Source organism: Mobula birostris, chromosome 13 (assembly GCF_030028105.1).
Source record: "Mobula birostris isolate sMobBir1 chromosome 13, sMobBir1.hap1, whole genome shotgun sequence".
NCBI classification, from domain to species: Eukaryota; Metazoa; Chordata; class Chondrichthyes; order Myliobatiformes; family Myliobatidae; genus Mobula; species Mobula birostris.
Window position 1 is genome coordinate 41,588,851 of NC_092382.1, and position 12,271 is coordinate 41,601,121.

General features: G+C 44.8%; 1 non-coding gene and 1 pseudogene across 1 annotated transcript; one reads left to right on the top strand and one right to left on the bottom strand.

The window, feature by feature from the left end:
• The first annotated feature begins 1,507 nt into the window (after positions 1-1,507).
• Positions 1,508-1,607, top strand: LOC140208831 (U6 spliceosomal RNA; annotated as a pseudogene).
• Positions 1,608-6,974: 5,367 nt separating this feature from the next.
• Positions 6,975-7,047, bottom strand: trnav-cac (transfer RNA valine (anticodon CAC)). Its single transcript has one exon. It is a non-coding gene; the product is annotated as a tRNA-Val (tRNA).
• Positions 7,048-12,271: the final 5,224 nt, after the last annotated feature.

The following is a 12,271-nucleotide window of genomic DNA, read 5'->3' on the forward strand; positions in this document are numbered from 1 at the left end:
GGGGTCGATTTAAAATGTTTATTCACGCTGTGCAGGGAGTTTTCCAACCCAAGGTCGTCAGAAGCACAATAAAAACAATAGATTAATGTTGAAAGTTCAAAGTAAAATTTATTATCGAAGTATGCAAAAGTTACAACCTGAGATCCTTTATTTTCTGCAGGCATCTTTAGCAAATCTATAGACGAGTATATGGATCAATAAATGTATAGGTAAGATATTGAAGAAAAAGACAGCTATGAAAAAGAATAGAGAAAAAATAGTAATGATGTTAACCGTACGGCATATGAAATGTGAGAGTAACAGTCAAGAGTTATATTCGGACTCCCAAAATGCAGGTTGAGAAGTAAATTGCCGATAATGCTGAGACTGAGGGGAATAGAGGTTCTTCCTTGTCGGAGAAATATTAGGAACTGCACTTAGACACGGAGGAGATCGCTTCAACCAATCTTTATTCGTGATATCACGGGAAACCCTTCCCTAAGAGCGGGGTGTCAGAGTTCGGGAAACAGCTTCAAGTACAGCTTCATTGATACAGTTGAGTACATATCAGTAAGCTCTGCAAGCAGGGGTTATCGGTTAGTTATCAGCTGTTCACGCACTCATGATCACAGCACGGTCCATTGTAGGATGCAGGTCTTGGGGTTCAAATCAACATTAAAGGACAACACTCACAGTCAGGTCCTGATACTTGACATTAGTGCAGACACACAATACATTCTGTTGCCCTTTGATCACGATAAGGAAGCCGCTCTAGCAAAAATATGCTGATGTGTGATAAAGAATTACAAAAACAGGGACAGACTGGTGCGTTGCCCGCACCTCCCCGGCCCCCAACTCTCGCCTTCACAGGTTTCAGGCATTTATTTGATTTAGTCCATTTTAACCCTTTGATGCTTGAAAATTCCTCCACAAGTCCCTTCTTGTTGATCTGTCTTCCAGATCAACATCCTAGTACGTTGTTTTCTTCTTCGTCCTGAAAAGAGGGTTTGTATCCTTCAGGGAAGGGACAGTAGTTTCTCGGATACACTTTCTCCCCCAGCCAATGCTCTTCGCTGGCTATGGACCCCAACATCTGTGGAACTACTGGGGTGCCTAAAGGATTTACAATATGTTTGATCCACTGATTACAACACGGCGTTAATGCTCCACATACAGAGCACCCGAGAAGACATAACACTACAATTATCATAACTCCATGGATGATTCACAACCTCCAGCTGGAGAACCAGCCAGTAAGCCAGTCCCACCAGCTCGCCGGCCCCTGCGTGAAGCCATCTGTGTAATCACGTATTTCACCTATAGCATAGGAAATATTATACCACTCGTCCCTGACGTGGGTGATAGATTTATCTCCTGCTACGGCACAGACCCCTCCTTGTTGGGCAAGTTCATAGTCAACGGCATAGCGAGTCTGTTGAGCATACAGCAGCATCTCTGCCAGTTCTCGGTTGTTAGCATTAAACCCATCTATTGTACTGTTGCCTAAGATAGTCAGCCCACACATGAGATAGTTTCGATTCTTTGCAGCTATGGTACGATACAGAGAAGATTAGCATGGCCCCTGCGCAAGGATGACACGCAAATCCTCAAAAGTGAACTCAGGCATAGGCATATGGTCGTCTGTGGCCGGACCTGGGGCCTCAGTATTTTGCTGACAGATGGCACATCTTTTCACAACCTCAGCAATGGCTGTTGTTATTCCTGGCGCATACCATTGCTGTTCTATTGCATGTAGCATCCCTCCTCTGCCCATGTGGGCCGCACATCGATACCAGTTCCAAGATAGATACAGACATGAGACTTTCTCCGGCAACCGAGGGCCACACATTAGTAGAAGTTCCACACTGGAAGCAGGGTGCTGAGGGTTTCGGTTATCTAATAAGCCGAGGGCCGCTCTTCGGTACCAGTTTCACAATAGGCACGCAATAGTTTGTACTACAAAAGCAGAAGGAAATGAGATTGAAAGGTGAGCTTGAATACGCCCTCTATTCTGCACAGACTTAGATTGGTGACGAAGTGGAAAATGAGAAGACACTGAATGGGGAAATGGGACAGAGATAGTCATGAAGTCACAGATTATTACTATAGAAAATAGGTTCTTCATTCAATCTAGGCCATCCCTCTGTGATCTTCCGCCTCACTCCATTTTTCTGCACCCTCCGTCCCTCTCTCATACACGTCCCTACACAACCTCCACTAAAATGATACAATTGAATCCGCATCTATCAGTTACGCTTGGAGTTCCTTCCACGCTCGCTCGGCCCTCTGAGTGAATAAATTCTATTACATATACTTCTTGCATATTTCAACTTTCTCCCCAAGCCTATGACCTTTAGTTGTAGATGTTCTCAAAGGATATGACATAGAATATAGAAATCTACATTATATTACAGACCTTCCGGTCCACAATGTTGTGCCGAATATGTAACCTACTCTAAAAACTCCTTAGACTTTCCCTAGCGCATAGCCCTCTGGTTTTCTAAGCTCAATGTACCTGTCTAAAGGGCTCTTCAAAGACCCTATTGTACCCTTTCCACCACCGCCGCCGGCAGTGCTTTCCAGGCACTCACCATTCTCCGTGTGAAAAACGTACCTCTGGTATCCTCTCTGTACCTATTTCCAAGCACCTTAAAACTATATCCCCCTTGTGTTAACCTGGGGACAAAAAAAAACCCTCTGACTATTCACACGATCAATGTCTCTCTTCATCTTGTACATCTCTGTCAAGTCACCTCTCATTCTCCGTCAGTACGAGGAGGAAAGGCCAAGCACACTCAACCGGTTCTCCTAAGGTACGCCCTCCAATCCAGGCAACATCCTTGTAAATCTCCTATGCACTCTCTCTCTGTTCAGTATGCACACAGCCTCTCTATAGTATTGACCCTGGATGGGGAAGGTCTGCGCGCATTCACACTGTTCATTTCCCGATTTCTTCCTTTCAAATTATCGCTGCACTCTTTGAAGTTTATTGATATTTCAAAACTGTAAGTAGATGGCCAGAACAGCCCACGATATTCTATGTACGGTCTCACCAACGTGTTGTACAGCTTCAACAAAACGTCCTGATTCGTGTACTCAGTGATCTGATTGTGAAGGCCTCTGTGATTCGAGCTCAATACGACCCGATTTGCCCGTGACGCCGCTTTCCTGGAGTTATCAATCTGTATCGCCTTGTCTCTTTTTAAATACTGCGCACTAAAGTCCACATATTCAATATGTGCGTCGAAACCCGTTGCACCGTTCCTCACAACGCAGACCGTCGCACACTGTCTGTATTAAATGCCATCTGCCAGTTTTCAAGCCAGCTGACATCAAGCTGAAAGCTTGGATGGAGATTCTGGCCGGAACAGCGCCCCCAACCTTAGGGTCGTCCGTAATTCTTCTGATTCAGTTTTCTACATCGAGATCTGAGTCATTAACATACATGATAAATAGCAATGGGACTAACACCAATCCCTGCAGTAGACCCGTCACAGTCAAAAAATCAACAACCCACTCTCTGCTAATCCGGACATGAACGCTCATCAATCCGGCCCTAAACCGCAGCTAAATTCCTCTGGGCGGGTAACTTTTTATTACCAAAGGCCCCTGGAACATTGCTCTCGATCTCTCTTACAAGCTCAGAAAAACATACGTACAACATGTTTTATTGTGACACATGTCATCAGCTGTTACTGTGACCTTCTTGTTCAAATGACTCGAAATGACTAGAAGAAGCGACAGTAAAGAATGATCCTATCTCCCCGTTCAATAAGGTATATTCCATTTCACCTGCCGAGCTGGTGTCCCGCCCTCAATGTCAGAAGCGAATGTGATGCGCTGAATGGGATAAAATAAATGTTTCTCTCTCTCCAAATTTCTTGTAGTTAATTTAACGGCGATTGTGATCCTATCTCAGGGAAAGTGCGGACTGTCCAAATGCATCACCCGTTACCTGGTTGGAATGGCAACAACGGAACTGATAGTGGTTATAGTTTTCGCTTTAGTGGACCGGACCAACAATATCTACATTTATTCCAGATCACTGCTGATCACTCCTGTATGCGCTCTGACAAATGTATTATTTGGTGTGATGAGAGACTGTTCTGTGTGGTTTACGGTCAGTTTCACATTCGACCGTTTCATCGCAATATGTTGTGAAAAACTAGGGGAACGATACTGCACTGAGAGAACAGCAACGGTCATCATGGTGACCGTGGTTATAGTGAGTTGCGGGAAGAGTGTCCCGTTTTACTTTGCTCTTGAACCTTACGTCATCATTGACAACGTGCCGTGGCGTTACTCCTTCACACGTGAATACACTGCTTCACCCGTGTGGAAAGGACTCGAATTACGAGAGAGCATTTTAACACCATTGCTACCAATCAGCTTAATTCTTATCTTCAATGGGTTAACAGTAAGACATATAATTGCGGCAAATAGAGCCCGCAGAGGGCTTCGGAAGAGCAGCGATAAACAGAAAGATACCGAGGTGGAAAACCGCAGAAAATCGATGATCTTATTGTTTGCAATTTCAACTAATTTCATATTGTTTTGGATGCCCTATATAGCTCATTCTCTGAAATGGCAAGTGGAAAATTACTATTACCAGGACAGATATTTCAGTTCCCCGGTATATATACTGCAGCAAACTGGATTAATGTTTCAAATTCTTAGTGTGTGCACCAATACTTGTATCTACACACTGACACAAAGGAAATTCAGACAACAGCTGAAGGATGAAATGAAATATGTGTTTACGTTAAATGGCCTTCTGTATAGGCAACGCCAACTCCAATTCCAATTCAGCGAAGTTTTTGAATAAAGCAGTTTAAAATTCAGTAGGTTTGGCAAGTACGTCATAAATTCAAACAATCGTGTGCCTGGTCATCCTGAAATGAATAAATTCCAAACTATTACAGAGATCTGACAATAATCCGGGAAACCTTACCGCAGCATAAAAGCCAGGACCAACAGTCTCCGGGACAGCTTCATGCACCAGACCATTAAACTGACTAACTCACGCTGGTTTGAATGTTTTTCTATGTTACATTGCCTGTTCCATTTATTATAAATTATTATAAATTACTAGGATGGCACATTGCACATTTAAACAGAAACGTAACCTAAAGATTTTTTTTTTATTCCTCATGTAAGTGAAGGACGTAAGAAATAAAGTCAATTCAATCACAAGGAGAGGAATGATTTCCGTACTTTTACAGGTTCAGGTGTTTCAAAATGCTCATAGTCGGGTAAAAGAGAGTAAAGGGAAAGCCTTTTAAACAAAGGGGGAGCTTCATAGTAGCACAGCGCGGAAAGCGGGGACAATGTGGTGGGATTGTATGCTAATGGACTGTGAGTGGAACTCAGAAGTAGGAAGGGAACAAACACTCGTTTGAGAGTATTCTGTACAGAGATCCCATCACCAAAACGAAAACAACACACAGAGACAGTGACAGATCGGGAGATAGATTTTGCACAGGTGCTTATATTAACACGGCTGTTGTCACGGGCAACTTAAACTTCACTGATATTCATCGGCAATTCCTCTGTTTAAAAGGTTTAGATGTGACAGAATTTCTCAGTTGTGTACAGGCAGAAGAATTGGTACAAGTAGCGGGCAGGTGGACTAGTGAACAGTCGATCCTGTGCTAGGATCACCAGAAAGTGAAATGGATCAGGTAACTGATCTCTCCGCGTGTCAGCAGTTCAGATGGATAGAGCACAGCTATTCGAAATACCTTACACTGGGATAGCAGCAGACAATATGGAATGCACTTAATTGATACTATTGGGTAGGAACGTTGGAGCCGATTTTGGGAAGCGATTTGTACCTTCAAATGCACAAGAGAAATATGGAGATCGTTAATGCAGCATTGATTGGGATTCAGTATTAGCTTCTTTCATTGAGGTGGGGATCGGATGGCTCCGTAAAGTAACTCTGGTTGATAAGAGATATGGAACACCTCTTCAAGAAAAAGAAATAAATATACTTAAGGTTTTGGAAGAAAGGATCAGACAGTGCTATGGAAAGTCACAATGCAGCCAGGAGGGATTTAACAATCGACTTAGAAAAATTAAAAGGAGGTATGAGAAGGCATGAGAGAGCCGCATTAAGATAGGTGAAAAACAGGAGGATAACGAGAGAGAGTGGGAGAGATCAGAGATAAAAGAGGAAACTTGCTTGTAGTCCAAGGAGGCAGTGACACTTTGATACTTTGCTTCGGGATTCACCAGTCAGTGAGACCTTGATGAATGTGGATACAGCGAAAAAATGCGGGTGAGCTGAGGCATGTAGACACTTAGAATTACGACCTAGAAACTGGGAATACATGAATATAAACCATTTCCCGGTGCTGGAAGCTATGTAATCCAGGTAATTATAGAAAGCGAGCGAAGATGTTGCAGCGCTTTTGGACATGACATTTGCATCATCACTGTCCACAGAAGTAGTACGGGAGGATGGGAGAATGGCAAATATTACTTCTTTGTGCAGAAAATGTAATAGGGATAGTCTTGGATAGGACCCTGGTCAGACCCTACTTAGAGTACTGTGCTTAGTTCTGGTCACCTGACTACAGGAAGGATGTGGAGCGATTTAACATCTTAAAGTAGTTTTGAAATTTTGCAGGACACGGTATTTGCTCCTGATGTTTGTCTGGATGGGAACATTTGAGATGTCCGCTCCGGTGAAACCAGAACACATCCTCCGCTCTGCGACAATAGCTTCGAACCGCTAATTCTCCCGTTGTGCCGTCTACGTCATCCACGAACCTACTTATGTTTAAATCCGTTTATGTTTTCCTGAAAATTATATATCATTTTTATTATTTTTTCTTTCTTTACTTTACCATTGTCAGGTTTGAAATACAATGTGCTACTGCTGGAAAAGCGGATGCTCATGTACTTACACCATGGATGCCCACGACAGTAAACCTGAACACGAACTGAAAAGTTCAGTTTCAAGTTCATCCCAAACACTGGAGCCCAAACGATGTTTCTGCCCAGGATTGAACTGGGGACCTTTCGCGTGTGAAGCGAACGTGATAACCACTACACCACAGAAACTGTGCAAAGCGCTCAATACTCTGCGCTATTGAGCAATGACCCGAGGCACCTCCTCCCCACCCTGCTCTGCAATACAGCAATAAGAACAAGTCATTACCCACCGTTCCTCTTCGCTTTCAATGACAATTATTGCATTTATGTGACATATACGGTTACATGCATTAACAATTTCCTGTGGGGTGCTGGTCAGGGCGCGACATGTAACAGGTAACTGAACTATGTTGCTTATATACAGCAAGGAATTCAAACAGCAAACACGAGGAAATCTGTAGATGTTGGAATTTCGAGCAACACACATAAAAGTTGCTGGTGAACGCAGCAGGCCAGGCAGCATCTCTAGGAAGAGGTACAGTCGACGTTTCAGGCCGAGACCCTTCGTCAGGACTAACTGAAAGAAGAGTTAGTAAGAGATTTGAAAGTGGGAGGGGGAGGGGGAGATCCAAAATGATAGGAGAAGACAGGAGGGGGAGGGATGGAGCCAAGAGCTGGTCACGTGATTGGTAAAGGGATATGAGAGGATCATGGGACAGGAGGCCCAGGGAGAAAGGAAAGGGGGAGGGTGAAGCCCATGGGCGAAGGGTATAGTGAGAGGGACAGAGGGAGAAAAAGGAGAGGGAGAAAAAGAATACACACACACACACACACACACATATATGTGTGTGTGTGTATTTTTCTCTCTCTCCTTTTTCTCCCTCGCCCTCCTGTCTTCTCCTATCATTTTGGATCTCCCCCTTCCCCTCCCACGAGGTTGTGCTCCAGCTCACGAACTAAATTCAACGGCGCCTTTAAGATTTCTCACCCTGTCTCTCTCGTCCTTTCTCATCACCTCAGATTACAAGTTAATTGAAAGTGACTGAACAACGTGCCAATACACTTATAGACAACAGGACGCGTTACAAGCCGGAGTTACTTGTGAGATGATACCAGCTGTAGAGTAATGAATCACGGCCAATCGTCACACTGAATCCACACTAACACCAGACACACCATCACACTGATATCTCACTGATGATCATGTTCCAATCTAATCCGTCGGATCGCAACCAGACAAAGACATGAAAGGCCAGTTATATGACCGATTGTGAAGGAAATTTATATTGGGAACAACAACCTTCAGGCAAATAGACCAAATCAAAGGTCGCAGTGGAGGGATCGCATTGCAGCTAGAGGGATCTGACCATTGGAAACGGAATCTCAGCATGTCAGTAGAATCGGGGGAGGTGTCCTCTCTTTCACAGAGGCTTAGTGAACACAGGACATGTGAGAATTATTTTATAATTCTGTCCTGAAATAGTGGAGCTTCATGTTGGGAGAGAGGGATAGAGATATCATCATCTCGATACCATTTCTGGCCATTGAGGCCACGATTAATATCTCTTTTGTTCGCGTGGGCCTGAAACAACTCGCCGTAGTAAGTAAACATTGAGCTTAATCGACAGCACAGCGAACCAAGGTGAGGTGCAATTACAGCGTTTCTGAGGCATGGCTTCAGGAAAGGTCGGGTTCGTTGTTTCACTGTTTGGTTAATTGAATTGAGAAGACAGGAATGTGTTGGGCTTGTGATGTCCTGATTCAACAAAGAAATCGCCTGTTCAGGCACGTTCAACAAAGGGAAGTGAGGCTACGCGTGTTGAGCGAGAGAAGCAAACAGGGAGAATGTTTGCAGCCCCGCGGGCACATGCCTTTTAGTGAATAAGGTCAAAGGTGCATCGCTTCGAAGTTAAATGCAAGTAATAAACAGGGTGCTCAGCTTGAAAAACGCGCAGTCACCTGGGTGTTGCAAGCATTAAAATCACAAGTGCTCTAGGTGAGGCTGGAACTCCCAGCCTCGGCATTTCTCCGCCGTGTACTGCCATGTAAGTACCGCGCGCTAACCGATTGCGCCACTAGAGCCCAGCGCTGCAAACACTTGGTTGTAAATATCTGGAAAGGAAAACTGGAAGAAATTCCAATATCATGGAGCAAACAGCACAGAAATATACGTGAAAACGCCGTTCGGCCCACAGTGTATTGCCGTGGCATCTAAACAGCAAATCAAAGATACTCAAACTCTAATCCCTCCTTCCTACCATGTCCATATCCCTCGATCTTCCTGACATCCATGTGGATATCGAGTAATCAAATGTGCGCATCAAGTACCGCCTATAAATTTGCTGATGATGCAAACATTGTAGGTAGAATCTCAGATGGAGAAGAGAGGGCCTACGGGACTGAGATATGCCAACTAGCGGAGTGGTGTCGCAGCAACAACCTGGCACTGAACATCAACAAGACGAAAGAGCTGAGTGTGGACTTCAGGAAGGGTAAGACGAAGGAACACATTCCAATCCTCATAGAGGGATCAGAAGTGGAGACAGTGAGCAGTTTCAGGTTCCTGGGTGTCAAGATCTCTGAGGACTTATCCTGGTCGCCACATATCGATGCAGTTCTAAAGAAGGCAAGAAAACGTCAGTACTTCATCGGGAGTTTGAAGAGATTTGGTATGTCAACCAATGCACTGAAAAGCTTCTATAGATGTACATTGGGAAGCATTCTGACAGGCTGCATCGCTGTCTGGTATGGGGAGTGGGGCTACTGCACAGAACCGAAAGAAGCTGCAGAGGTTTGTAAAATTTGTTCCTCTCCATCGTGGATACTAGCCTACGAAGTACCCAGGACATCTTCAAGGAGAAGTACCTCAGAAAGCGTCCACTATTAAGGACCTCCAGTACCCAGGACATGCCCTTTTCTCACTGTTACCATCAGATAGGAGGCACAGAAGCCTGAAGGTACACACTCAGCGATTCAGTAACAGGTTCTTCCTCTCTGTCATCCGATTCTTAAATGGACATTGAACCCATGAACACCACCTCTATTTTCAAATATATATTATTTCTGCTTTTTTACACAATTTTTAATCTATTCGATATACGTATAACATCATTGATTTACTTATTTATTATTATTTATTTTCTTCGTCGATATTATGTATTACTTTGAAATGCTGCTGCTGAGTTACAAAATTTCACGACACATGCCAATGATAATAAACCCGATTTTTTTTTTCTGAATTCTGATTCTGATCTCTTTAAAGCCTCTAATGTTTTTGTTTCTACCACCGTACCGGGCAGTGCACTCCAGGCATCCACCACTCTGATCAAAAAAGTTTGACCTTGACATCTCCCCAGAATCTACCTCCTCCCTTCCTCAATGCATGGCATCTGGTATTAGTTACTTCAACCCTGGGAAACCGACGCACCCTGTCTACTCTAACTCTTCACCTCATAATCTTCTAAACCTCTACTAGATCTCCCCTCAGCTCCCGGTGCTCCAAAGAAAACAAACCATGTTAATCCAACCTTCCATAAACACATATACCCTTTAAACCCGGCCGCATCCAGGTAAACCTCCTCTTCAACCTCTTCAAAGCCTGAACTTCCTTCCTACAGTAGGGTGACGAGAATTGTATGCAATACTCCAGAAATAGCCTAATCAGAGTTTTATAAATTTGCAACATAACCCCTTCACTTTTGAACTTAAGGCTTCGACTAATAACAGCAAGTTTGATCTTATAAAAGCAAGGTTGATCGATGAACCTCCTTATCGATCTTCGCTTTCAGCTCAAGCGGGTATAACTTCAGGTTAAAAGGTACATTTATTATCAAATTATACAAATCGTCTTCTAATTCGGTTGGAAATGAAACCTAGAGGGAAACAAAAGGCGGCAGGATCATCAACGCACATATCCCCCACCGCAGACGGAGATTAAAGTCCTGATATCAGTGGATTCAGCATTAATCGGGAACTCGGGATCATCTGCGTAGACAAGTATTCCGTAGATTGAGCAGCCAAACTCAGTGTGTTTATTGTTACAATGTTTCTCGTTGTGAACAATGAAAGTACAGTAGCCTCGGCCGGCAAATGTCCAATTAAATCGTCGCGTCATTGCCTTACGTCAGAATGGAACAAAGAAAGTCAACACATTACGCGACAAACTCTGAAACCTACACTTCCACTAAACCTGTGTCCATCGTGTTAGATGCAGCTGATATAGAAACATAGAAACATAGAAAATAGGTGCAGGAGTCGGCCATTCGGCCCTTCGAGCCTGCACCGCCATTCAGTACGATCATGGCTGATCGTTCAACTCAGACCCCTGTACCCGCCTTCCCTCCATATCCCCTGATCCCTTTAGCCACAAGGGCCTTTTCTAAGTCCCTCTTAAATATAGCCAATGAACTGTTTCCTGTGGCAGAGAATTCCACAGATTCACTACTCTCTGTGTGAAGAAGTTTTTCCTCATGTCGGTCCTAAAAGGCTTCCACTTTATCCTCAAACTGTGACCCCTCATTCTGGACTTCCCCAACATCGGCAACAATCTTCCTACATCTAGCCTATCCAATCCCTTTATAATTTTATACGTTTCAATAAGATCCCCTCTCAATCTTCTAAATTCATAGCGTATAAGCCTAGCCGAGCCAGTCTTTCATCATATGAAACTCCCGCCATCCCAGGAATCAATCTGGTGAACCTTCTTTGTTGTTGTTGTTGTTGTTCGTCCTTCGTAGTCGGAGATGACCATGGCTTCAAAGTCAAATGGGAGATTGGTGGCTGTGGGTCCGGAGGTGACTGATGAGGCCAATCCGGGCCCTGAAGGCTCGCCCACATGTGGGACACAAGTGGGTGGGTGCTGTCATGGCAGTGGATGCTGCTCGGGCCTTGCTCACAGCACGCTTTCGTTGCGCCTCGATGGTGCGCCTGACTTCAGCTGCACGGGCTCCTGTGGTGATCTTGCTGCGCCAAGCTGGACGGTGGAGGGCAAGCGTCTCCCACGTGTTGATGTCGACACCCAGGCCTTTGAGGGATGCTTTGAGGCAGTCTTTGTAACGTTTCTTCTGCCCCCCGACTGAGCGCTTGCCCTGACACAGTTCTCCGTACAGCAGCTGCTTAGGCAATCGGCTGTCTGGCATTCTGACCACATGTCCAGCCCACCTGGCTTGGGCTTTCAGCAGGAGGGTGTAGACGCTGCAGAGCCCAGCTCGTTCCAGGATTTCCGTGTCGGGGACTGTGTCCTGCCACCTGATGTGGAGGAGTCTGCGGAGACAGCTCAGGTGAAAGTGGTTGAGCTGTTTGGCGTGTCTGCTGTAGACAGTCCAGGTCTCGCTGGCGTAAAGGAGGGTGGTAAGGACCACTGCACAGTAGACCTTCAGCTTGGTGGTAAGGCTGAGTCCTCTCCGCTCCCAGA